We start from the raw sequence: 24,480 nt of genomic DNA on the forward strand, positions 1-24,480 counted from the left end.
CCAGGCTCCTCCATCCGTGGGATTTTCCAGGAAAGAGTACTGGAGTGGGGTGCCATTGCCTTCTCCGAGAAAGAGGATTAGATGAACTCAAAGTCCATGCCTGAGGTTTAGCTGGAGTCCACTTTAGAGTCATCCAAGTGTAGAACTTGGAGATAAGAAGTCTTTTCATACCATAATCAGAAAGTAATATGGAATACTCATTACCCCAAGGATAATAAGGTAGACTGTGAAAACAAACAGGATCCAGCAGGTTTTTGATAGATGTTCACTTTACAATGGGCTGTGAAAAGGCAGATTAGAATGTTCAGGTCATATTCTCAAGATCTTTTAACTTTGCTATAAAAAACAATAATTACTACCTTTTTTAGACCCTAAACAATAAAATGTTGATCTTTGGTTAGATTCTGAAGGCTTGATCATTCAACATATATTTATTGAGCAATTATTATGTTCTAGACATTGTGCTGAACATAAATCTGGGCATGTCTCTCTCATGAGTCCAGAAACAGGAAATGAAAATCAACAATAATAAATACATTTTGTAATATTTTAAAATGTGCTATATAAGGAAAAAATAGAGCAGGCAAGGAGACTGGGACGCCAGGGGGAAAGCAGTGGCATCATTGAATGAGATGGTTCAAGGAGGCCTCACTGAGAAGGTGAGGGGAAGGACATTCCAGGCAAAGGGAAACAGAGCAAGCGTGCTGAGGTGAGAGTGCCCCCGGCATGTTCTAGGAACAGCAAGGAGACCGTCGTGCCTGTGCGGTGAGTGAGGGAGTTGGCGAAAAGAGGAAAAGAAGGTCGGGGGCAGATAGTGTAGGTCCAGTAGGCCACTGGGGAGACTCTTGCTTATATTCTGGGAGACCTGGGGAGACATTAGAGAGCTTTAAGAGAGGAAGGCCATGATGTGACTCCCATTTTCCAGGACATTGGCTCCTGTGCTGACAATGGACTATAGGGGAGATGGGGGCCAGGGGAGCAGTCAGAAAATTAGGAGGTTCTCATAGGAATCTGGAAGAAATGATGGTGGTTTGGAGCAAGTTGTAGATAGTGACAGTGGTAAGTAGATTCTGGCTTTATTCTGAAGGTAGAAGCAGCAGGCTTGCTGACAGATTGGATGTGGGGTTGAGAAAAATCCCAGTCTTGGGCATATACCCAGAGAAAACCATAATTCAGAAAGACACATGCAACCTGATGTTCACCGCAGCACTGCTTACAATAGCCAAGACATGAAAGCCCCTAAACGTCCACCAACAGAAGAGTGAATAAAGAGGGTGCGTATATATAATGGAATGGTGTTGTTATTTAGTCTCTAAGTGGTGTCTAACTCTTTTGAAATCCCATGACTGTAGCCCACCAGGCTCCTCTGTCCATGGGATTTCACAGACAAGAATATTGGAGTCAGTTGCCATTTCCTTCTCCAGGGGATTTTCCCAACCCAATGACTGAACCTGGGTCTCCTGCACTGGCAGGCAGATTCTTTACCACTGAACTACCACGGACGCCCACAACAGAATATTACTCAGTCATAAAAAGGAATGAATTGGGACATTTGTAGAAGCGTGGATGGACCTAGAGATTTTCATGCAGAGTGAAGTAAATCAGAAAGAGAAAAATAAACGTCATATATCAGTGTGCGTATGTGGCATTGAGAAAAGTGGTATAGATGATGTTATTTGCAAAACAGAAATAGAGACACAGACAAAGAGAGCAAACGTGTCGACCCCAAGGGGGACAGGGGAGGGTTGCTGAGTTGGGAGACTGGGATTGGCTATGTACATTATTGATACTATGTATAAAATAGACAACTAACTAGAGCCTACTGTATAGCACAGGAGACTGTTCTCAGTGCTCTGTGGTAGCCTAAATGGGAAGGAAATCCCAAAATGAGGGGATATATGTATACATATAACTGATTCACTTTGCTGTGTGGTAGAAACTAACACAACATTATAAAGCAAGTGTACTTCAATAAAAATTAATTTAAAATATAAATATCATCATTGCAAAAAAAATAGAGAAAAGAGAAAAACAATTATAAGGTTTTTGGCCTGAGCCTCTGAAATCTGGGTGCCTGGAAGAGTAGAAACTGGGGAAATACCAGCAGTTCAGGTTAGGACATAGAAGGTAGAAATGTCTATTAGACATCCAAATGGCAGCATCAAGTAGGAAGTTTGTTGATGAGTCTGGAGTTCAGGAGGGAAAGTCAAGGCCAAAAGTAGAAATTTGGAAGTTATCCATGCAAAGATGGTGCTTAACATCTCAAGATTAATATCAGATGCAATAAAGAGATTTTGGGTATTAATCCATGTTTTTTCCCTTCTGAGGAATCTGTGAGCAATGGGTCAGCATTATAAACATAAAGGCTACATGTCTTAATGATAAGATTACTTTCCCACCCCAATCCTCACCTGTCTATCCTTCCCATCTTCCAAGACTGAGTGATTCTACTTTATTTGCAGGAGAATGAAAGCAATGTACTTAATTAGTCATATGAGGCTAGAAGCCTGGATTGGATTCTGACCTTGTCCATAGTATGTGACTTTGGGTAAGTTAATTAACTTATCTGATGCTCAGTTTTCTTATCTATAAACTATAGATATTAATAGCTATCCTACAGAGTTGCTGGGAGGATTCACTGAGCTATTATAATTAAAGTACTTAGTACTGTGCTTGGCACATATATGTGCTCAATAAATGTTAGATTAAAACCTTAGGATAAGACAGTCAGTGATAACGTGAGAGTGGGTATAATGTAGTTGGACTTTTGCTCTTGGTCTAGAATGGTGGCAGGTTCAAGTTCTTTTCTTGGAAGATGTATGTGTGGGAGGTGGTTATAGATGAGTACCCCCCACAATCATTTAGGGTGCTCCATGTCAGTTTAAGCTTTATTTGTAATAATTGACCTACTTCCTATGTATCTATGAAATGAAGAGAAAACATTTTTTCCTTTTTTTTAAAAAAAAGTAACTGTAAGATTGTCTGAGAAATACTGATTTTAATGGAACTTCAGTTATGCAAACCTACACTCTACTAGTTCAATTTAGGGGGGGTGCCCACATATGTTACAGTGGGGTGTTGGCACATCACTGAAGTGTGACTGGCAGGCAGCAGAGACGGTGGAGACAGATGCCGTGGAAGCCATGCCTCCCAGGCTGGCCCTGAAGTGATCTGGTCCTCTCTACACCTTCCAAAGCCATGAGACCTTCATGGTTGTCCACTTGAGTCCATCTTCCATACAGCAGCTGGGGGAAGGGAACTTTTTAAAAATCTACACTTGATGACATCACTCTCTTACCTAAAATTCTCTTCTTCTTATCAAAACCATCACAAACCCATGGTCTGGCTCTTCCCCACGACTCCAGCCATAGAGGGTCTTTGCTGCCTCTGTTTATCTCATGCTGTCCCCTTCCCCTTTGCTTGGTTGGCTCCTATTCTCCCTCTGGATCTCACCTTAAGGGTCATCTCCTTAGACAGGTCCTCCCAGACCAACTATCATAAATGTGTATATTACCTACTTCTAGTGCCTGCATCCTTCTCTTTGTCACAAGCTAACTGAATATGTGTTCATGTATCATATTACCTGATTCATCTCCTACACTGCAATGTCCAATAAGGCCAGAATCATTGGAAGGACTGATGCTGAAGCTGAAACTCCAGTACTTTGGCCACCTCATGCGAAGAGTTGACTCATTGGAAAAGACCCTGATGCTGGGAGGGATTGGGGGCAGGAGGAGAAGGGGACACAGAGGATGAGATGGCTGGATGGCATCACCAACTCAATGAGTTTGAGTGAACTCTGGGAGTTAGTGATGGACAGGGAGGCCTGGCATGCTGCAGTTCATGGGGTCGCAAAGAGTCGGACACTGAGCAACTGAACTGAACTGAACTGATACCTGATTTATTCACTATACTGTCACCATATCCAATACCTGGACTATCCATCCAATACCTGGCACAAATAGGCACATACAAATACAAATTGTTGAAAAATGACTTATGCATCTATTTTCTATAATTCCTTCTATCCTCAACCTAAGCTAGTATTTCATCCATTCTGTATCTATTGATTAGACATCTATTATGAATTAGGCACTGGTTTGGGTGCTGGGAAAGCAACACTGTGATAAAAGCAGACAAAAATCCCTGCCCTCAGGCTGCTTTTTTGCTGGTATGTCAGGCATCATTTTACGTATGTACGTCCTGGGTCATACCTGCTTGGTTTACTTTTTTGCTCAGCATCCACTTGACCAATGGGAGGCAGGAACTGGTGGATAGATGCACCCTCCTTTTGTCTTGCATTCTTTGCAGTTCCTCAGAGGGCCACCACAGTGGGACTGAGCTCAGTTGATCATAGTGGTTACCAGCTAGACCAAGCACTCTTGGATGGGCTTTCTCTCCTTCCCTCTTCTGTGTGGTCCTGATTCCTTTTCCCACCTCTATTCCATGGGATCACTCCCCTCAAGCCCTTCTCTAACACTGCTTTTGAGGAGAACCTGACCCAACAAAGCTAGCATCTTAATTCTTTGGTCAGGTCATTTCCTACATTTCCATCCTGGGTCCCTTGTTATATTTTGGGTTCCTAAAGGCCAAGGATCAGATTTTTTTTGTTTGTTTGTTTGTATGCATTTTACCACAGTAACTAATTCAGAGCCCGACAAATATCTATAAACATGTGTTGATTTTGCTTTTGATTCGATTTGACGAAAGGAAAGAATAGTGACTTTCCATGACCCAAGGGAGGCCAGAGTCACTTCTGGTGCAGACACCTCTGCCTGATATTGAGGCTGGGACCTGCCAGGGCAATGACTGCTTTCTCTTCCATGTATCCATCCTGCCTCCTTCCCAGGGCCCTGCACTCTTGACTTGCAGCAGCAGCAGGCTACCAGCAGCTTCAAGTAGCTCAGGGCCCTTAGCTGGGGACAGTGGGCGTGCGGGGCTGACTCCCTCCAGGGGTTCCATCTGCCACCTGCTTCCTCCAAGCTGTGAGTGTAAGAGGGAGACTGGCCCCTCCTCCTCAGGAGCGGAATCCACACGTCTGTTATCTGGTGCCGGGAACCAACCGTCAGGACCCTGCTCCCACAAGGCCACAGGCAAGGGCTCAAAATGGCTGAATGAACGACTTCAAAATTCTGTACCAACCTTGTCTCTCTCTCATGGATATGGAGAGTGACAGGCAGCTGGTAAAGGTGCAAAGAGCACTGGCCATATTTCAGCAGACAAGAGTTGTAGTTACGGGTCTACCACTAATTTGATGCTCCTCTGCTCTTGTACCACTTTTCTGCCCGCAGTTTCCTGAAAATGAGAAGGTTGGACTAGATGATCTCAAAGATCCCCCAGCTCTTGGATTCTTAAATTACAGAACTGGAAGGAACCTGATCTGTCAGTTATACTTCACATATTCTTTTCGTCCTTAAAAAAAACCCCTCGCTATTGGTAACAGCTCCATGTCGGCTCTAAACCCACTAGGAGCTCCGCACATTTGCTCTTTGAACTCCCAGGCAGCCATAACCTGGCACATACATGATCGTTTTTCTTTTGGGAGGGGGGTAACTAAAAAAAATTCTTTTTTCGGCTGTGCTGGGTGGCTTGTGGGGATCTCAGTTCCCCAACCAGTGACTGAACCCAGGCCATGGCAATGAAAGCCCGCAATCCTAACCACGAGGCCAACAGGGAACTCCTTGTAATTGAAATTTTTAATGAGATAATTGTAGAGTCACGTTCAGTCATAAGAAATAATACCCTTTGCCTAATTTCCCCAATGATAACATTTGGAAAACTTTAATATAGTATCACAACTATGATATTGACATTCATACAGTCCACCTGTCTTCCTCAATTTCCCTAGTTTTACTTGTACTTATGTATGTGTGTGTGAGTTCTACACAAATTTTATCACCTATTCTAAAGCCACAAGTCCTAAAACCACCAGGATCCCTTGGGTTGTCTTTTTATGACCACTTCTTGCCTTCTTCCCATCTCACCTCATCCCCCACGTGATGGCTTTTCAAAATCTTTTTATTTGAAAATAATTTCAAACTTACAGAAACGTTCCAATACACCCTGAACCCAGATTCACTGATGGTTAATTTTTTGCCCGTTTACTTTAGCATTTTTTTCTATCAACAGTTTTTTGTGTGTGTGTGTGAATCATTTGAAGATAAATTTCATACATAGTGCCTCTTTACCTCTACGCAATACTTCAGAGTGTATTTCTAAGAAGAGGGATATCCTTGTACATGACCACAATACAAGTATCAACAGCAGCACATTTAACATTGAGCCACTACTTACTATCAGGATTCCAATTTTGTCCATTGGAATGCTCTTTATAGCATCTCCCCTCCCCCAAACATCCAGTCTAGGACCAGGCATCACATTTAGTTGTCAAAACTTTTTAGCACTCTTTAATCTAGAACATTCCCCAAGCTTTCCTTTGAGACATTGACATGTTTGAAGAATACAGTCCCTACCTCCTTTTAAAATAGATATTCCTCATTTTGGTTTGTCTGGGGTTTCATCATCATTAGATTCAGGCTCTGCATTCTCTCTGGAAATACTGTCTACGTGATGTGTTCTGAAGAAATGTTATCCGTCTGCTTTCATCGGTGATGTCAGTTTTGATCCTGGTAAAGGTGCTGTCTCCCTGCCCCTTTTTATACTGAATACTTTTCTCTTGCTACTAATAAGCCTAAACCACCTATGGGGGAGACACACTGACCCAGGCAAATATCTGCCCCACAAAACACCACAACCCCCTAGAGCCAGCATTCCTGGATGATTCCTGCTTGAACCAGTGTTTACTATGCACCATCTCTTCAAGTCCCCTTCCAGTAATGGAAACCAGGTTTTTCTCTGGTTTAGTTTCCTTGGGTCTTCGGATCTGGTCTGAGTCTTCTCCATGTCCTCCCAGTGTCCTCCATGACCTTTGGGCAGGGATGAGGCCGCTGCTGTAGACTCAGCAGCCTCAACTGGAAATGAGGTCATGCGTGTCGTTCCCGTTAAACTGTCCACTGGTGATTTGCATAATAGAGTAGCCTGTGTGCACTTACTTCCTGGATGGTTTCCTGATTCTCCACACCCCTGTCTCCCTCCCTTACCCTTTGATGGCATTTTGTTCATTCATATTTCCCCCACCTCCTGGCTCTGTCCCACCCCCATTTAAGCCTAAGGATTGCTGTCCTAGGGGACGGCTTGGCCTTCACGAACCGAGCGTCTGGATTTCCCCTGCGTTCACGGCAGTCAGGGTGAGTTTCATCCTCCCCATAGACTGGTCGGACTGACATCGAGAAGTGCTAGAAGTGCTCGGGGCAGAGGCGGTGGTACTAGGAGCGTGGGATACCTTTCCCGATCCAGGTATTTTCGCCGGGACTTCTCCAGGCCAGACGCCGGCATAGGCGCAGGAGCCGGCCACCTGCCGGAGAGGTTAGAGGGGCGCGGCACCGCGCAGCAGCGGCGCGCTCCGCCCGGCGGGCGTCCTGGAGGTGGCGGCGCGGGCCTGCAGGCGGGGCGGGGGAAGGGGAGGGCTCGGCGCGCGTCGGGCAGTGACGGCAGCGCGGAGGGGAGGTGCGAAGCGCCCGCCCGCCGAGAGCCATGGCGAGAGGCCGCGCCGCGGCGCCCGCATCAGTGCCCCGGTCCGCAGCAGCGCCCCCGCCCGCCGCCCCGGGGCCCACCAGGCCGCCGCCTCCGCGTGCCCCGAGCCTCTGACGGACGCGCGCTACGAGTAAGGCGCCCCGGGAGAGGGGCCGCGCGCGGGAGGGCGGCGCAGGAAGGAGCGCGGGGGAGCCGGAGCGCCCCGACTAACCCCGCGTCCCAGAACCCCGGACCCGGAGCCCGGGAGCGCCGAGTCAGTGGGAGGGCAGCCGAAAGAGGAGGAGGCGCCCCAGCCGAGACTGCCGCGTGCGCCCCGGTGCCGCCCGGCAGGCTGCTGTGGAGGGAACCGGAGCCGCCGGGCGGCAGGGACTGGGCCGAGGACAACGAGGAGGAGGCGGCCAGGAGAGCCGATCGCTTGGGCAGCCCGGCGCCGGAGGCCCCCGGGATCGCGCCTGCTCCGGGGCCGCGCTCGGTGCGCCTCTCGAGGGTAAGCCCGGGGACCGCTGACCGGTGACTTCAGCGCATCTGGCCCTCGGGGATGGGTGGGGAAGGTGTTTCGGGAGTGTGGGTGCATGCTGTGATAAAGGTGAGAGGCCGGGACCCTGCGGGGGCGGCCCCCTCCGGCATCGGCCGCACCTGCGGGAGGGCCATGGGGCACAGAAAGGTGCCCACAGTGCATCGTGTCGGTCACGCCGCGTGGCCTGGCTTCCCGGCTCCGGCGCTTCGAAGTGACAATGAGGCGACCTTCAAAGAGCCCCGAGCTGAGCCAGGCCGGAGCGCGAGCGGCGCCCCATTCCTACTTACCCGCCAAACGAATGTAAACTCCATCTTCTCAGAGTGTTTGGCACGGGGCAAATGGCTTTTAGGCCCCCTTTCCATCCCGAGAGTTAACAAGTTCACTTTGTCACTTTTTGGACCCGAGTTTTTCAGTTCTTTTCGAATCTCCAAGGTCAGCCTCCTGCAGTTAAAAGAAACTTCATAAAATATATTGCTTCCTCTTTTGTAAAGTTGTGTTCAGGAAAACACAAATCTAAAGGCCGCTTCCCTGCTTCCCGGGTTGTCCCTGGGTACCCCCTACCCTTTAAGTCTACGTGTTTAGACCCCTTCGCTGCGCCTGTTCAGAAACTCAAATCGGCCGTCCACTTTGGGCCCTTTCTAAGTATGTCTAGGCCTCTGATTAAAAAATATTTTTCCCCCATATGCCTCACTAGGACTTTGTTTCAAGCAAATTGGTGAATGTTGTCAGTGTCTGCGGTTGGGTAGGCAGGATGGGTACCCTTTCCAGTGGAGCATCTTTTGGTTATGGGGTAGGGTGGAGATACACACCCCAGGCAAACAAGCTAGGAACAGTGTCCTTTCCGGTTCCCAACTGCAAGAGAAGCAGAGAGGGAGGGCGCCAGACTGAGCCGTGGGGGCTCTGGGCTGTCTGCACCAGGGAGGGTGTCCAAAGTTCCGATGGACGATGATAGGTCCGCTGGCAGGTTCGGAGTTGGACCTGGAGTGACAGATGGCTCCTGCCTCTTGGTTTGGAAAGATCACGTGTGTGTGCCCTTCGATCTCTGGCCCCATCTTTATCACAGAGGTGCGCAGACAGTTGTGCACCGAGCCACCTGGCACGCTGACCCAGGCTTGGGGACGATGCTGAGCTGGGTAGAAAGTGCATGTCCATGGGCAGCAGGTTAGAGCGTAGCTGGGTTTCAGCTTGGTCCCAGCACCAACTGTTTCCTGTTCGATGCCCCAGGGACCTGTGGGATTTGGTTTCTCACCCCCAGCTCTCGGTGGAGGGTGTCTCCACACTAGCTGTGTTGCTCGTAATCCTTCTCTCTGGCGTGTTAGAGAAGGACTTGAAGAGGGGAACCTGGATTCAGATTACAGCTCCTCTCTTTGCTGGCTATGTGACCTTGGGTGCTTATTTAACCTCTTTGACCAGGCTCTTTCCCCTCTTCAGGATTGTGAGCCCCCCACCCCCTGCAAAACAAACAAACTTCCCTGGACTGTTGTAAAGATTAAAGAGTGCTGTGAATGAAAGTGTCTGTAAAAGTTTGAGTGACCTGGGAGGGTTTTCAGGTCTTCTTCCCACATGACTAGATTTGTGACTTGGTAAGACCGTTTTTGAGCCCTAATGGGTATGAGATAGCAAACATAATAGAAGTTATTTTCCTTCTTATAGGTTTATTGGGAGGGTTGAATCAGATTTTGTAAAAGGACTTTGAAAATGAAACAGCATTGCTCACACTGAGAGGAGTTTCTAAACTTTGTTTCCAGACTTAGCAGCATTTTACCGTTTGCCATGTGATATGGACTTTCTTCTGAGCTCCTATCCCTGACCTTGCACATAGTAGGTCTCTGTAATTGTTTGATGAGGCTGGAATTAACCCTCTGGGTTCCCCTCGTGACCGTCTGCTCCCAAGGTGGAGAGCCGACCTTGGGCTTTCTCTGCCCAGCAGCTGTTGGTGTTTTCCTAGACTTGATTATTCTGTTATACCATATAGCCTAGAAAACAGCTGAGAAAGGCAGGCAGGCAGGTGGCTGCTTTTCCAAAAGAGGCTCTTCTTTTCTCTTGTAGGGCTCCAGTAGGAAAGACATTGGAGGGTGAAGAGTTCATTTAAACTTACTGAGGGTTGCTGATATTAAATCAAGTCTTTCACCTGTCTTTCAGTTTAGTAAACTTGAGGATAATGTTACAACAGCCAGCCTCTTCAAATATATGATCACATGACCTTTGGTTTTGACAATGAACCCTGATCTATTTAATTCACCTCTATTTGGTATGTATTTGGATTTCTGTGAGAGGACAAAGGGATGGTCCTTTTAGGAGATTAAGATGTTAGGGGACAACTATTTCCACCAACGCCAGGGCTCCTGTGGGTTCTTAAATTTTTAACCTGGGTGAGTGTCTGTTGTATACAAAAACACTGTTGAATGGGTCTTCTGGTTCCTCCCCTGCTCTTTTCCCTTCTATTTGAATAAATATTCCCTAGTTTGACTTGCCTTTTTATTAGGTGTATCCAAATGGAGGCCACCTGCTCTGTTGAAAAGTTCAAAGTTTTAGTGAAGAGACAGAAAGTAATCACATATGTGTCAATCTGGGTGCTTCTGAACTACATACAATACCAAATGATGTGCAGCTGGTTAAAGGATTTGACATGGATTTTATGAAGGACTGTGTGGCTTCATTATTCATGGAGAAGCATTTTTAATTATGTATTTGTTAATAGTGCACCTGAAATAGAAGAGGGTGGAACACGGTGGAAGGTGAGCTCTTAAAATCTCTGTGTGGGCTTCTGGTCCAGTGCTCTAGGAAAGGCTGCTCCCAGCCTCGCCTGGGTGATGGTGAGAAGCACTGTAAATCTCCTTGAAGACTAACAGGGGCAGTGACCTCTCAGGCAGCCACTCACAGCCTTGGGAATGTCTTATGGCTTCTGGGTCTCAATAGGAAAAGGATTCTACTGATACTTCTGAAGCCGGACTTTGCCAGGTGGCTCAGTGGTAGAGCATCTAACTGCTGACAGAGGAGACATGGGTTCACTGTCTGGGTCAGGAAGGTCCCCTGAGAAGGAAATGGCAACCTTCATCCAGTATTCTTGCCCGCAGAATCCCATGGACAGAGGAACTTGGTAGGCTACAGTCCATAGAGTCCCAAAGAGTCTGAAACTTACCCTCATAGCCCTCAGGGCTGAAGGAACCCTGGAAGGGGAATTGGGGGGCTCAGCCTGAGGCTTCCAGCACTTCCCAGTGAATTTTCAGTGTTACTTCCATTATTCCTTTGATGAAGAATAGAATGCAGAATTCATCCTATTTGTTTTAGTATAAAAAGACTTTAAATTGCTTCCTGGAGTCAAAAAGTGCTCAAAAAGATGCACCTTATTTTCCTTGGGGTTTTGGGGGCTCCCTGCAGGGTAAGCATTTGTACCCCAGTTTGATGGTTTCTTTCCCCTTGGGCCTGCTGCATGGTTTGTGGGACTTATTTCCCCCACCAGATCAAATCTGTGCCCCTTTCAGTGGAAGTAAGTAATCCTAACTGCTGGACCACAAGAGAAGTCCCCAGTGTGGCAGTCTTGGAGCTGAATTATTTCTAGGCTCTTTTCAAGTTGTAGGTTTTATGTTATGCCAGGACATTTAAAAGCAGAAGGTAATCTTCCTAGAGGAAATGGATTTTGTACTGATATCTGAAAAGGATGCTCCATTTTGGGGGGGAAATAGGTACATGAGTAAATTAAAGAACCGCTAGAATATGAATTATCTGCATTTGAATGTTAAAGAAGACGCTGCTCTGGGTGTTCAGAGGACTTTGAAAAAAAATGTTTTTAAAATAATTAGTTGAAAATCACTTCAAACACGTGGAGTAAGTTGTTTGTCTTTCTGATGAGTGTTACAGGTGGTCTCCTGCATTGCAGGCTGATCCTTTATACCGACTGAGCCACCAGGGACGTCCCATCCTCAGCATACCATTCAGAGCTCTCCCCTCTTCATTGTGCTCCTCCTAATGCCTGGGCTTAGTTAGTAGATAGAGTGAATATGTTGAGTGAAAAAAATGCCGCTGTCTCCTGACTTGTGTTTACACAGATTAGCTATTGGTAAATTCTACATTTGATAACATAGATGCAGGTGTATTTGCAGCTCTTAAAATAGATACTAATTAGAATAGGGTATGAGATTTTATTTTTCTCTCTCCAGGTTTGCAGAGAAGAAACATCCATGCATTTGGAGAACTGAAGGACTTAGATAAGATCTCCATCAGTTCCTCTGATGTTCTGGTAAAATCAAAGTCCTTCCAGGCAGTTCTTTATTATCAGCAGCATATGCTCTGGGTGGGCCTGGATTTTTTTTTTTTTTTGATAGTAGTGTTCTGCAAGCTGTCAGTTTCACAAAAAGTAGAGGAGGCGTGATCTAGTGGAGTGTCGGCTCACCTCCTTTTATTATGGAAGTGAAAGTGAAAGTCACTCAGCCCCTCCGTCTCTGCGGCCCCATGGACTGTACAGAATTCTCCAGACCAGAATACTGGAGTGGGTAGCCTTTCCCTTCTCAAGGGGATCTTCCCAACAGGTCTCCCGCCTTGCCGGCGGATTCTTTACCAGCTGAGCCACAAGGGAAGCCCTTTCATTATGGTCCTTAACAAATAGTTTCCAGTTTGAGATGTGGCCAAAGCTAAAATGCCTCTCGAGGGTGCTGGAAATGGTTTGGCTTCACTTGTAGCACTGAATCATGCATTTTAACTAGGAGAAGCAGGTGAGCGATGAGTGCAGAGACTGTCTCCAAGTTACTGTTTGAGGACCACAGGCGCACTTTTCTTGGGGAGGACAAATTTCTTTGACTTTCAGGAGCATTGATTGTCGTCAGTGTAATGAGAACAGCTGGGAGTGAGTCACCGTAGATGCCTTGGCTAATTATGCCGAAGTGGCTAAGGGTCCAGATTCATGGTGGAGCAGAGTGGTTGTGGCTTGGAAGGAGAACGGCAGTGGGAGGAGAGGGATGCTCATGGGAGGGCGATCTTGACTGCTGTTGTTTCTGCCCGATCTTGGTCACTGCTGTCATGACCCCAGCTGACTGCAGGAGTGTTGTGTTCAGTTCAGTCGCTCAGTCGTGTCTGACTCTTTGCAACCCCATGGACTGCAGCATGCCAGGCTTCCCTGTCCTTCACCAACTCCCAGAGCTTGCTCAGACTCATGTCCATCGAGTTGGTGACGCCATCCAAACATCTCATCCTCTGTCATCCCCTTCTGCCTTCAGTCTTGCCCAGCATCAGGGTCTTTTCTAATGAGTCAGTTCTTTGCATCAATTGGCCAGAGTATTGGAGCTTCAGCATCAGTCCTTCCAGTGAGTATTCAGGACTGATTTCCTATATAGTTGACTGGTTTGGTCTCCTTGCAGTGCAGAGGACTCTCAAGAGTCTTCTCCAACGCCACAGTTCAAAAGCATCAATTCTTTGGTGCTCAGCTTTCTTTATGGTCCAACTCTCACATCCATACATGACCACTGGAAAGACCATAGCTTTGACTAGATGGACCTTTGTTGGCAAAGTAATGTCTCTGCTTTTTAATATGCCGTCTATGTTGCTGCTGCTACTGCTAAGTTGCTTCAGTCGTGTCCAACTCTGTGCAACCCCATAGACGGCAGCCCACCAGGCTCCCCCATCCCTGGGATTCTCTAGGCAAGAATACTGGAGTGGGTTGCCATTTTCTTCTCCTATGCATGAAAGTGAAAAGTGAAAGTGAAGTCGCTCAGTCATGTCTTACTCTTCGTGACCCCATGGACTGCAGCCTACCAGGCTCCTCCGTCCATGGGATTTTCCAGGCAAGAGTACTGGAGTGGGGTGCCATTGCCTTCTCCTGTCTAGGTTGGTCATAGCTTTTCTTCCAAGGAGCAAGCATCTTTTAATTTCATGGCTGCAGTCACCATCTGCAGTGATTTTGGAGCCCAAGAAAATAAAGTCTGTTACTGTTTCCATTGTTTCCCCATCTATTTGCCGTGAGGTGATTGGACCGGATGCCATGATTTTAGTTTTTTGAATGTTGAGTTTTAAGCTTTTTCACTCTCCTCTTTCACTTTCATCAAGAGACTCTTCAGTTCCTCTTCACTTTCTGCCATAAGGGTGGTGTCATCTGCACATCTGAGGTTATTGATATTTCTCCCGGCAATCTTGATTCCAGCTTGTGTTTCATCCATCCTGGCATTTCATATGAACCACTCATGATGTACTTGCAGGAGTGTAAAGCCTTATTATTCAACATGTGGTGGGCCAGCCTGCAGCATCTGCATTACCTGGGAGCTTGTGAAACCCTCAAAGTGGGAGACCCTGCCCAGACCTGCTAAATCCGAATTTGCTTCGTAAACACATCCCGAGATGGTGTTACTTGTCAGACATTCTTTCATGGTTACACAGAGTGTTCTTTTTAGAAGCACAAGGCCAGATTTCAAGTATGTTGGGAAGAGTAAGTGGCCAGCACAGCCTTGCTCCCTGTGTTGCTGGGGAGGATTGGTGCTCCAAGCCGGAAGACTGCTGAACCCATTCCCTTCCCAGTGCCCTCCTCTCCCCTTCCTTCATTTGTATGCAGGGAGCCCTCAACTTGGAGGACCCAAGAGGAAAGGGACAAACTAGCATTCTAATCAGAGGTGAGGAAAAGCAGCCCAAAACCTAGCCAATGATTTACCCTCCCTACCCTCACATTGAGAGGTGTTTTGAGCTCTTAAAAATATGCCAGAGTGGTCAATTGGGTCTTCTCCCCAAAACTAGCCAAGTAGTAGAAGGTCCAGGTACCCATCCATCTATCATACACCTACCCCGTGAAGAGTAAGTCTTCAGTGTTGGGTCATGTGCACGGGAGACTTCAAAAATGACAGAGTGGGAGCCAGATGGAAGGTAAATGGATCTGACCCCAGGAAGTATAACTTTCTCCACCCTCCCTTCTTCCCTGCTGCTTCCCCAGCAGGTACAGGGCTGTAGGGCTGCCATGCTCCTTTCATAACCTCCTTCGGGGATGGGAGCGAGTTACCTATCTTTGCCAAATTCTGTTTTTTCCCCAGAGGTGCCCAAGTCCCCCAGTCTGAGAGATGAAGGGAAATCCCTAATGCAATGACCATTTTTAGTTCTTTAAAAAAACTTTGGTAAAGTAAATGTCGCATAAAATTGACCATTTTAGCCATTTGAAAATGCACAGTTCAGTAGCGTTAAGTACATTCATATTGTTGTGCAAATATCATGATCGTCTATCTCCAGAACTTTCATATATTACCCCGGAGAAGCCCTGTATTGAGTAAACACTAACTCCCCACCCTCCCACTCCTCTCAGCTGGTGGCAAACACCGTTCTACTTTCTGTCTCTTATCGGTTTGAATATCTAAGAATCTCATATGAATGGACTCATACAGTATTTATCTTTTTGTATCTGGCTTGTTTCACTTGGCCTGATATCTTCAAGGTTTGGTATGTTACATCACATACCAGAATTTCATTCCTTTTTGAAACTGAATATTATTCCATTGCTATGTACGTAAATATTTTGTTTATCCATTCGTCTCTCTTTGGACACTCACGTTGCTTGCATCTTTTGACTGTTGTGAATAAGGCCACTATGAATGTGGGCGTATAAACAACTGTTTGAGCCCCTGGTTTGATTTCTTTTTGAGTATGTATCCAGAGGGGGAGTTGCTGGATCCGGTGGTAGTTCTGTGTTTAATTTCTGAGGAATCACCATACCATTATTCTCAGTGAGTACAGCATCTTGTATTCCCATCAGCAATGCACAAGGGTTCCAATTTTTCAGCATCCGCACCAACACTTGTGATTTTCTGTGTTTCTTACAGTTTTATGCTCTGTGTATTTAATTAAATTAATTATTATTATTTTTGGCCACATAGCATGTGGGATCTTAGTTCCCCAACCAGAGATTGAACCTGAGACCCCTGCATTGAAAGCGCAGAGTCTTAACCGCTGAACCACCAGGGAAGTCCAGTTTTCTGTTTTTTTTTTTTTTTTTTAAATATTCGCTATCTTACTGGGCACAACATGGTGATTTCAAGTCGCTCTTCCTGCATTCTGTTATCCTCCCAGCACTAACCAGGGTCTTTGCCTTGCTTTGATCAGGGAATTCCTGAAAAGTGGTTGATAATAGGAGCTCTTGCTTCAACCCTTGCTGCTAGTTGCTGTTTAACTCGAGGGGCATCACATTTAATTTACTTAGTGAGTGTAGAGGGATTCAGGTTAATAAGGTTTCTAGAAGCTGTTAGTCTTTAGCATCTGGGTCTTCATGATCTTTGTTTCTATCCCTCCCTCACGTTTTTTTATTTTGAATGGAAATTGAAGTGTGTGAGCTGGGGACCAAAGAGGATGAAAATAGAAGGGTAGCTCAGTAAGACAGGCTGTTACATTTTGTGATTCTGAATACAGGGTTCCAACAGTTAATTTGGTTTGACTTTGAGTGGTGGTGGGGGGTGGGGGTGGGGGTTGGTGGTCTGGCAACACAGTTAGAATGTTAAGGGCATTTTTTTCCCTAGTTAAAACAAGAGTCCAAAGACGTCTGCCTTGCTTACATGGGAGAATTTCAAGCCTGGGAAGAAAATTGGAGGTTTACTTAAAGGGACAGGCAGATTCTTGTCAAGTTATAATGTTGGACCAAAGTTGGAGTTGGTAAGCTTTATGCTGGGGGATTAAAAACATCAACAAACAAATAGAAATCCAAACCTATGATTCTGGAATAGCAGCATAATGATTTAGAGGAAAGATGGGGAGCAGGAAAATGAGCAATTTGTTACATGTATGACTCACTGGCGCTCTGTGAGTGGTACATCCGGATGCAGGCTTTCATTGTGGAGAAGAGTCCTATCCAGACGAGTATTTCATTCCAACCTTTAAATCTAGAATGTTTTAAATAAAATGCTGAGCGCTATGGGGATTATACAGTTCTGCTTTATGGACCTAAGTAGGACGTCGCCTTGTTTTTTTCACTTGTTAAAAAATAAAAACGTCCAGATGTAACAATCTGTCTGGATAAACTAGCATGCTATGTTGTTTGTCTATTTTTATGAACACTAGATAGGCATCCAGCGCTCTTTTTTTTTTCCTTTTCTTTTTTTGCCACGCCATGCAGCATGCAAGATCTCAGTTCCCTGACCGGGAATCAGACCTGTGCCCCCTGCATTGGAAAGGGGAGTCCTAACCACCGCACCACCAAGGAACTCCCTAGAGTACTGTTAATGTGTTTGAAGCCATGTCCCCTCCCCGCATCCTTTCAGGTTGGTGCTTTGTCAGGGACAGATATGTTAAACCCAGCAGAGAACTCTTGTTTGTGACAGCTGGTTCCTGAATCATTACCTTATGTGACAATCTCATATAGTTATTAAGAAGATCACATAGATTAATATGTATGCCTGACTCAGTAAGCGTTCTGTGTTAGCCATTATTATTGTTGCTGTTATCGAACTCCTCGTGATCCATTCATCCACAGATACTTCTGGAACACATGTCTGTACCATGCCCTAGGGGGATATGCTGGCCTTCATTTCTGTGATACTAAAAGGAATGGCCCCGGTGACCTAAGGCAGTGATGAGGCTATGGATTTTGTTCAAATGACAGCTTGTCTTCCCTCCTTTGGCTTTGAGGAGGAGGGGTTAACTTTGCAAGGATCGCAGAGAAATCCCTTTGGACGTGATATTTGGAAACAAATATCAAGACATTTCAAAGGTCTCTTAAAGGGAGAAGTGTAGTTTGGTGTTAAAATTCTGAGGAAATAGCTTTCTATTTGAGAAAATAAGCAGAATATTGTTTCTACTACCATAGTAGATAAAGAATGACAAGCGCATCATTGGCAAAGTAGACTGAAGTGTGGACTAATGCAGTGGATGTAGCTATACTGTACTTGCAAGGTAGGGAAATAGATCATATTATTAGATGAAGGATCTACTTTTTATGAGGTACAAGAGGAATGTCATAGCAGCTATTAAATGTTATCATGAAAGAATTTTAGATGGGCTAAATCTCTTGATACTAAAAGAGAAACGATACTCATGTGGAAGGGAATAAAGTCAATATTCCTGGGAGTTTGGTCTTTTTATTAGTCAGACCTTTATCATTTATGACATACTGAATTCTCTGTTTGGCAAAAGACAGCGTGATAGAGAATGGTCAGGATAATCAAGTCTCAGAAATTCAAGTCTCACAAACTCAGAAGTTGCAGCAACATTTGTTCACAAGAACGGCAAGGGGATGCAGTTTGTAGACTCTCCTAAGAGAAGGCTGTGGCAGGGCAGGGGTGAGTTAGGGGGAGGCGACTGGCTTTCCCTTGGTGAACGTGCCCAGGGCAGTCTGTGGTCCAAGGCCCCATCCACCTCTGGGTTGACTGAGACCTGTGAAACTCTGGCTTTACGCAAGGAGAGAGAGAGGGGACTTCACCTGGGGTTGTAAATGATATTGTGGGTGGAAAGAAGTGGATTCCTTTGAGTGATGTTGGGAGGATGAGCCCTGTTCTCACTTTGAGGAGATGGCGGTAGGGTTGGAGGGGGCAGAGTCAAGGATGGGGCTGAGATTTCCAAATTGTATTAACATCTCTCAGTTATGCAGGGGTGAAGACCTGGAGGATGCTATTGTGAAGGTGCTGTGTGTGATGTGCTTGTGAGATTGGTGGTTTAGTTATCAAGTCGGGTCTGACTCTTGCGACCCTGTGGACTGTAGCCCACCAGGCTCCTCTGTCCATGGGATCCTCCAGGCAGGAATACTGGAGTGGGTTGCCATTTCCTTCTCCAGGGGATCTTCCCGACCTGGGGAATGAACCCAGGTCTCCTGTATTGCAGGCAGAGTCTTTACCCCCTGAGCTACGAGGGAAGCTTTTGGGATGGGGGACATCTGGGGCTGATGCTTGGAAGAGACATCTGAGTATGAGCAAAGGGTCTGGTGGCCATCCCTGTGTGGACAGTGATGATACCAAGTGTGGAAGCACTCACACAGGTTGGCCAGGAGACCGGAAGTGCTGGGCAAAAGTGTTCTTGTGGCAATAGGTGGGGTTCATGAGTCCTTCTGTGAGAGGCCAAGTAGGCTAAGGGCTAAAATGTTCTTTGTGTTTGTTTAGACATAATAGGTGTGCATTTATTTGTAGAGTTGTATCACTCTATGGTTCAGAAGAGATGCTGGCTTAGCCTTGTACTCTTATAGTGACACATCGACTGTAAGAATTCTTCTGGTATTTGTGAACATTTGCAGGTTTCCTTGCCAGACATCGTGTGGGTTTGTGTCACATATTGTTTGTGTCTGTATTTTTATGAATTCCTGAAACAGTAAGCTCTGAGTTCAGAGATTTTTCTGTACTTTGTGATCTTCGTACACCTTATTTGAAATTTTACAGTTTGTGATATTGGAGCTATAGGATTGTGATACAATTGGAAGGAATTAGAAATTGCTTGTTTTAGCAGAGATGTTTCTGCAGCCCCATCAGAATGGACAAAATAAGAAATTTGACAATATCAACCACTGGTGAAAACATGGACGAGCTGGAAGCCTCATGCATCACATTTGAAGAAGAACAAACACTGGGAACCCTGGCAATATTTACTAAAGCTGAGCATATCCATTGCAACCCAGTGATTCACTTCTCCATATGTGCGCAACAGAAACCAATATTCTTGACTTAGTTCATAGCAGCTTTGTTAACAATAGCTCCAAAGTAGAAAAACTCCCAAATGTCCATTGACTGTATACACAGATTGGTATGTCCATGTAACTGCATGCTACTCAGCAATACGAAGGAATGAAATACTAATCCATGCAACAAATGGATGAAAGTTACAGGCAAATGTTGAGCCAAAGAGAGACTTTCTGGCGGTCCAGTGGTTAAGACCACACACTTCTGCTGCAGGGGTACCGATTCTTTCCCTGGTTGGGGACCTGAGATCACACATGCCACTTGGTGAGGCCAAAAAACACAAAAGAAAACAACACAGTGGAGTCAAAGAGACCAGACACAAAAGTGTACACTGTAGGATTCCATTTTCAAAAGTGAAGTGAAGTGAAGTCGCTCAGTCGTGTCCGACTCTTAGTGACCCCATGGACTGTAGCCTACCAGGCTGCTCCCTCCATGGGATTTTCCAGGCAAGAGTACTGGAGTGGGTTGCCATTCCCTTCTCCAGGGGATCTTCCTGACCCAGGAATCAAACCCAGGTGTCCCGCATTTCAGGCAGACGCTTTAACCTCTGAGTATCCTGTAACAGGGATCTGAATAGTGGTGGTTACTTTTGAGGAGGTATTGACTGTATAAAATATATATGAGTAAAAATTAATGGAGGCAAATGTATAAGATAATTAAAGGTTCTAGGTGATTTGGCAACTGTTAGATTTTAATGCAACATGATATAAAATATTTGCTCCATAGAATTTAACTGTGCTCAAACTTGTGGGTTTTATACCATTCCCCATTCTACCCACCACCCGTCCCCACCACCTTGAAGAACATATACACACATACCCTAGTAGGTGGACCATCAGGCAGCTGTTGTCCAGTCTGTGAGGTAGTTGGGAAACCTGAGTGTTTATTCTTCTTCGTTGGTACACCCAGGGTATATTATTATTCTTGTGGGCTTGGACCTGGGCTAAGGGGAGGTCACTGAGATGCTTGCCTCAGGTAGCACATTTAAGGATGAGGCAGTTGCCAAGAATCTAAGTAATCAAGATCAATAGTATTTTAGTGGAGTATTTCTTAAAAAAAAAAAAAAGGTAAAATACTGCAAAGAAATCTTTTTAAAAAATCAAAAATTTAAATAAAGACGGAATTGGTATTACTGAGTTTTGTTTTGCCTGACGCCCCAATATGGTTTGGCCAGGTGTACCGTTGTGGGCCTGAAGATGAGCCGGGGGAGTCTCTTAAGACTTGAGAACCATAGGCTTGACCTTGGCTGTATGACATAAAAAGTATGAAAGTGAAAGAACAAGGCTGATAAAGAGTAAATTGATTCTGTTAATGCTTTTAGTGCTTTGTGAATGGAAAGAACTCTTTATTTTTGGAAAGGATCCTCAGTATATTAAACATTTCAACGAAAGGGAATCATGTATAAAAGTACTTATGATAGTCCTTAAAATACCACAATTATTATTTAAAGTTTCGTGAATTTTGCCGTATTAACTTACAGCAGGCGTGGTGTTGGTGTTTTAAATCGAAACAGGAAGCTGTCAAGGCTTAGAGAACTTATTCATGGCATTTACAAGGTATAATTTGGTGTGTAACAGTGTTGAACAGTAGGAAAAGTTAATGATTGCCCACCTTTCAGCTAATCATGCGATTGCTGTTGATATAATTACCTGGTAGGCAGGGATAGAATCATGTAATTTACTAGCCTGGTGCTGCATGCTTACAAACGTTTGTGCTGTTGTGTGTCACCGAGCGAGGTTTCTGAAATGTGGCCCTCTTTGTCTTTTTCTGCTGAAGAAGCCCCATGTATCATGTTCACTTGGCTCTTTGTTACGGTCAGGATGTGTTGCTTGGACTGAGAGAGATACCAGATTTTTCAGCTTCTCTTCCAATTGCTATGGATACCATGTCAGTGCTGTTGGGGTCCCTCTTGTCAGTTTCAGACAGGCTTCCCCTTGGACGCTGAAATCCACGTCCATCCTGATATTAAGGGGCCTTTTGTTCAAGTGCGAGAGGGCTTTTGAAAGTGTACCGTGATGAAAAGTAGTTTCAAAAAATTATACCAGAGAGGGTTAAAACTTGCTGAACTTGTAAAGCCTCACTTCTTTGCTCACCCCCAGCACCCCCCTTTCTGATTTTGCTGTTCATGGTTTCCTCCTGGTAACAGGCAGTGCTCAGCGGGAAAGTCAAGCTGGCTTAGAGTCTCCCTGTCCCAGAGAGTGACTTGCCAGGGCTCCTTAAGGGGCCTGTACCCTGGCAGGAAAGCCCACTTGGTGGCATCCTGGTTGTTCCTTGGATGTGGAATGGTTTTTAGGAGTTCCATTTCTTTAGTAGGCTTTTCAGATCTTTTTATTTTCCTCTGGTGTTAGTTTTGACAAGTTGCATATTTCAGAGAGTGTGTCCATTTCATTTAAGCTGTTGAATTATTTCTTGGCATAACCGTTGCCCACTCAGCGTCCAGAAGATCTGTAGCGATGTCCCCATCGTCTATTTCTGATACCTTCCTTTCATGTTGAGAACGTGTCTTGTCCTGAGGAACTGCTGGATCAGAGTAAGTTAGCTCAGGAAAATGGGTGGGAGTGGTTTCAGGAAAGGGAGGACAGAGGCAGAGGAGGTAGGAGAGCCTGGACGTGGGGGAGGGTAGGGGGCGTGCCTGGGCCTGCCCTTGGCCCCTCGTTTCCCTGGAGGTAGCTGGGAGGAGGGAGGGTCACGTGGGCAATGAGCTCATTAGGCTGGGGACACCAGCTGTGCTATTATTAGGGCTTTTAAGGTCTGTGGCAGATGTTCTTGGGCCGAGTTCCAGCCGCCCTCACTTCCCACATATGGCATAATACAGTACATGGAAAAAGAGCGACTTGGAAAGAAATAACTTTTCCATGAAACACATTACTCCCTTTTCCCATGAACCTTTTCCTTTTCTCTCTGTTACCCTCTCGGTGTCATTTTCTCTGTTACTCCTCCGGTCTCTGTTTTCTCTGTGTGTTCCCTCTCTGTGTCTTCTCCCCTCCCCCTGTCTCTCTCTTTGTATTTCTGTGTTGTTTTCCCTGGTGCTCCCTCCGTCCCTCCCTCCCATACTTCCTTCTTTGCTCCTTCTAGGCCCTTTTATTTAACCCTGTGTGGACTTTAAAAAGACACAGTAGGATAGGAAGAAAATTTGCCCGTTTTAGGTTTAAAGTGAACCTTGGCATTTCTAGAAAGTATAGTTGAGGCCAAGGGTGATGTTCCATTGGAACTTGTTTGGCTTAATGCCATCTTCACTCCTGTGGCACAGTGGTAGCTGCAGGGCCGCTCTAAACCCGAACAGATCGATCAGCCAGCCCGGAGCACTGGTAGCTTTTGTTTTCTTTGGCACACAGTTTGTGCCTTGTTGGCTCTGCTGATGGACCTCTCATGCCTCTCACTGACCAACTTTTATCGGTCGGCTTCCATGTGGTCCTCCCCTCTCCCCTTCTCTTTAGAGTAACCTACATCTCAGCTTGGAATCACAAGGTAGAATCAATATCAAATTGAGTTGAATTATTATTCTAGGAACCTGAATTTCCAATAGGAAACGTGCTGTTGTATGATATGACTTCAGTGCATATTCTTTAAAGCTCAGAGTCATGCAAGCTTCATTACAGAAGCTTCTTCCTGTTTGTATGCTGATATTTTGAAATATTTACATTAATTTTGTAGCTATGGCACAATATCATATTCTTATTTCAAAAATAATGAGATAATACATACATACATGAGCATCATTTCTTACTCTCATGACGGCTGTAACTTTCAGAAGTATATCTTAAGAAAAACCTTCTGTAACCTGGGCATTTTTCTTTGAGTGAAAATAAGTATAACTATTTTGGAAAAAGTACTTCTTTTTAATTTAAAAAATTACTTAGTTATAAAAAGAAGTTTTAAAACCCCCACCCCAAACCCAAACTATAGAGTGAGATCACAAGAAAAGTGGTACTGAACTGGGTGAGTAATTATTCATATTGTTTTCTCTGCTAATTGAGAGATTGGGAAAGAAAAACAGGAGCAGCCTTATTTCATTTTCCTAACCTTATCTGGAGAAGAGGAATCTTACAGACTGGTGGGTACAGGTGCTGGAGCTCTGGACTGTGGGCAGAGATGTGTGCGTGCCTGCATCCCATGTCTTTGCTGAGCGGTTTATGGTTATTCCAGGAAGGTGGTTGGTTGCGATTTCATCCGTCTTTAGCAGGTAAACATCACCTTCGGTTGGAATGAGGGCATTCTTGGCAGAGTAGGGAGCTGGTGGTCTACTTAGAACAATGATTGGTAAGTGTGTGTTGACTGGTTTCCCTGGACCAGGAATTGAGATTTGACAGTAAATGAGACACTGTACGCCTGGGGGCAGATGAGAGAGGAGAGAGACATAAAGGAGAAACAGATGCATGATATAATGCCAGGTAGGGAGTAGAGGTGATGAGCAGAGACCCAGGAAGAGTGCAGGGAGGGGGTTGAACCATGGGAAAATACAGAGACACAGAGTCAGTCCCAGGCAGGGCAGAATGCAACTGCTCAGGCCTCTGCAAAAAGGCCAGTGTGACTGGAGGGTAGGGGCTCCTTGGGGCGAGTGGACACAGATAAGAGGATGGTCAGGGCAGGCCTGCATTCCATTGCCCTTCTGGTCCCTGGTCAGGAATTGAAATTTTAATCCGAATTTGATTGGAAGGAGCTGCTGGGGTGGCGCTAGTGGTAAAGAACCTGCCTGCTGATGCAGGAGACAAAGGAGACACGGGTTCAATCCCTGGGTGGGGAAGATCCTCTGGA

At 45.6% G+C, this 24,480-nt stretch overlaps 2 protein-coding genes across 9 annotated transcripts in view; one reads left to right on the forward strand and one right to left on the reverse strand.

Annotated features, from left to right (window-relative positions):
* The window catches only part of ULK4 (unc-51 like kinase 4), a 528,243-nt gene extending 519,272 nt beyond the window's left edge, over positions 1-8,971 (reverse strand). The window contains exons 1-2 of the mRNA XM_060402096.1: positions 8,920-8,971; positions 8,398-8,551 (exon numbers count right to left, since the gene is read on the reverse strand). The gene's annotated coding sequence lies outside the window, so the exon portion shown is untranslated. The remainder of the gene's footprint in view (positions 1-8,397; positions 8,552-8,919) is intronic.
* TRAK1 (trafficking kinesin protein 1) overlaps positions 7,045-24,480 on the forward strand; it is a 155,038-nt gene continuing 137,602 nt past the window's right edge. For 4 of the 8 annotated variants that reach the window (XM_060402106.1, XM_027958051.3, XM_060402109.1 and 1 more), the window contains exon 1: positions 7,623-8,080. The gene's annotated coding sequence lies outside the window, so the exon portion shown is untranslated. Of the gene's footprint in view, positions 7,357-7,586; positions 8,081-12,270; positions 12,351-24,480 lie in introns of those variants that run through there. The other 4 variants (XM_060402105.1, XM_060402107.1, XM_060402101.1 and 1 more) reach the window with 4 other exon arrangements.

The sequence above is a fragment of the Ovis aries genome, chromosome 19 (genome assembly GCF_016772045.2).
Source record: "Ovis aries strain OAR_USU_Benz2616 breed Rambouillet chromosome 19, ARS-UI_Ramb_v3.0, whole genome shotgun sequence".
Classification (NCBI taxonomy): domain Eukaryota; kingdom Metazoa; phylum Chordata; class Mammalia; order Artiodactyla; family Bovidae; genus Ovis; species Ovis aries.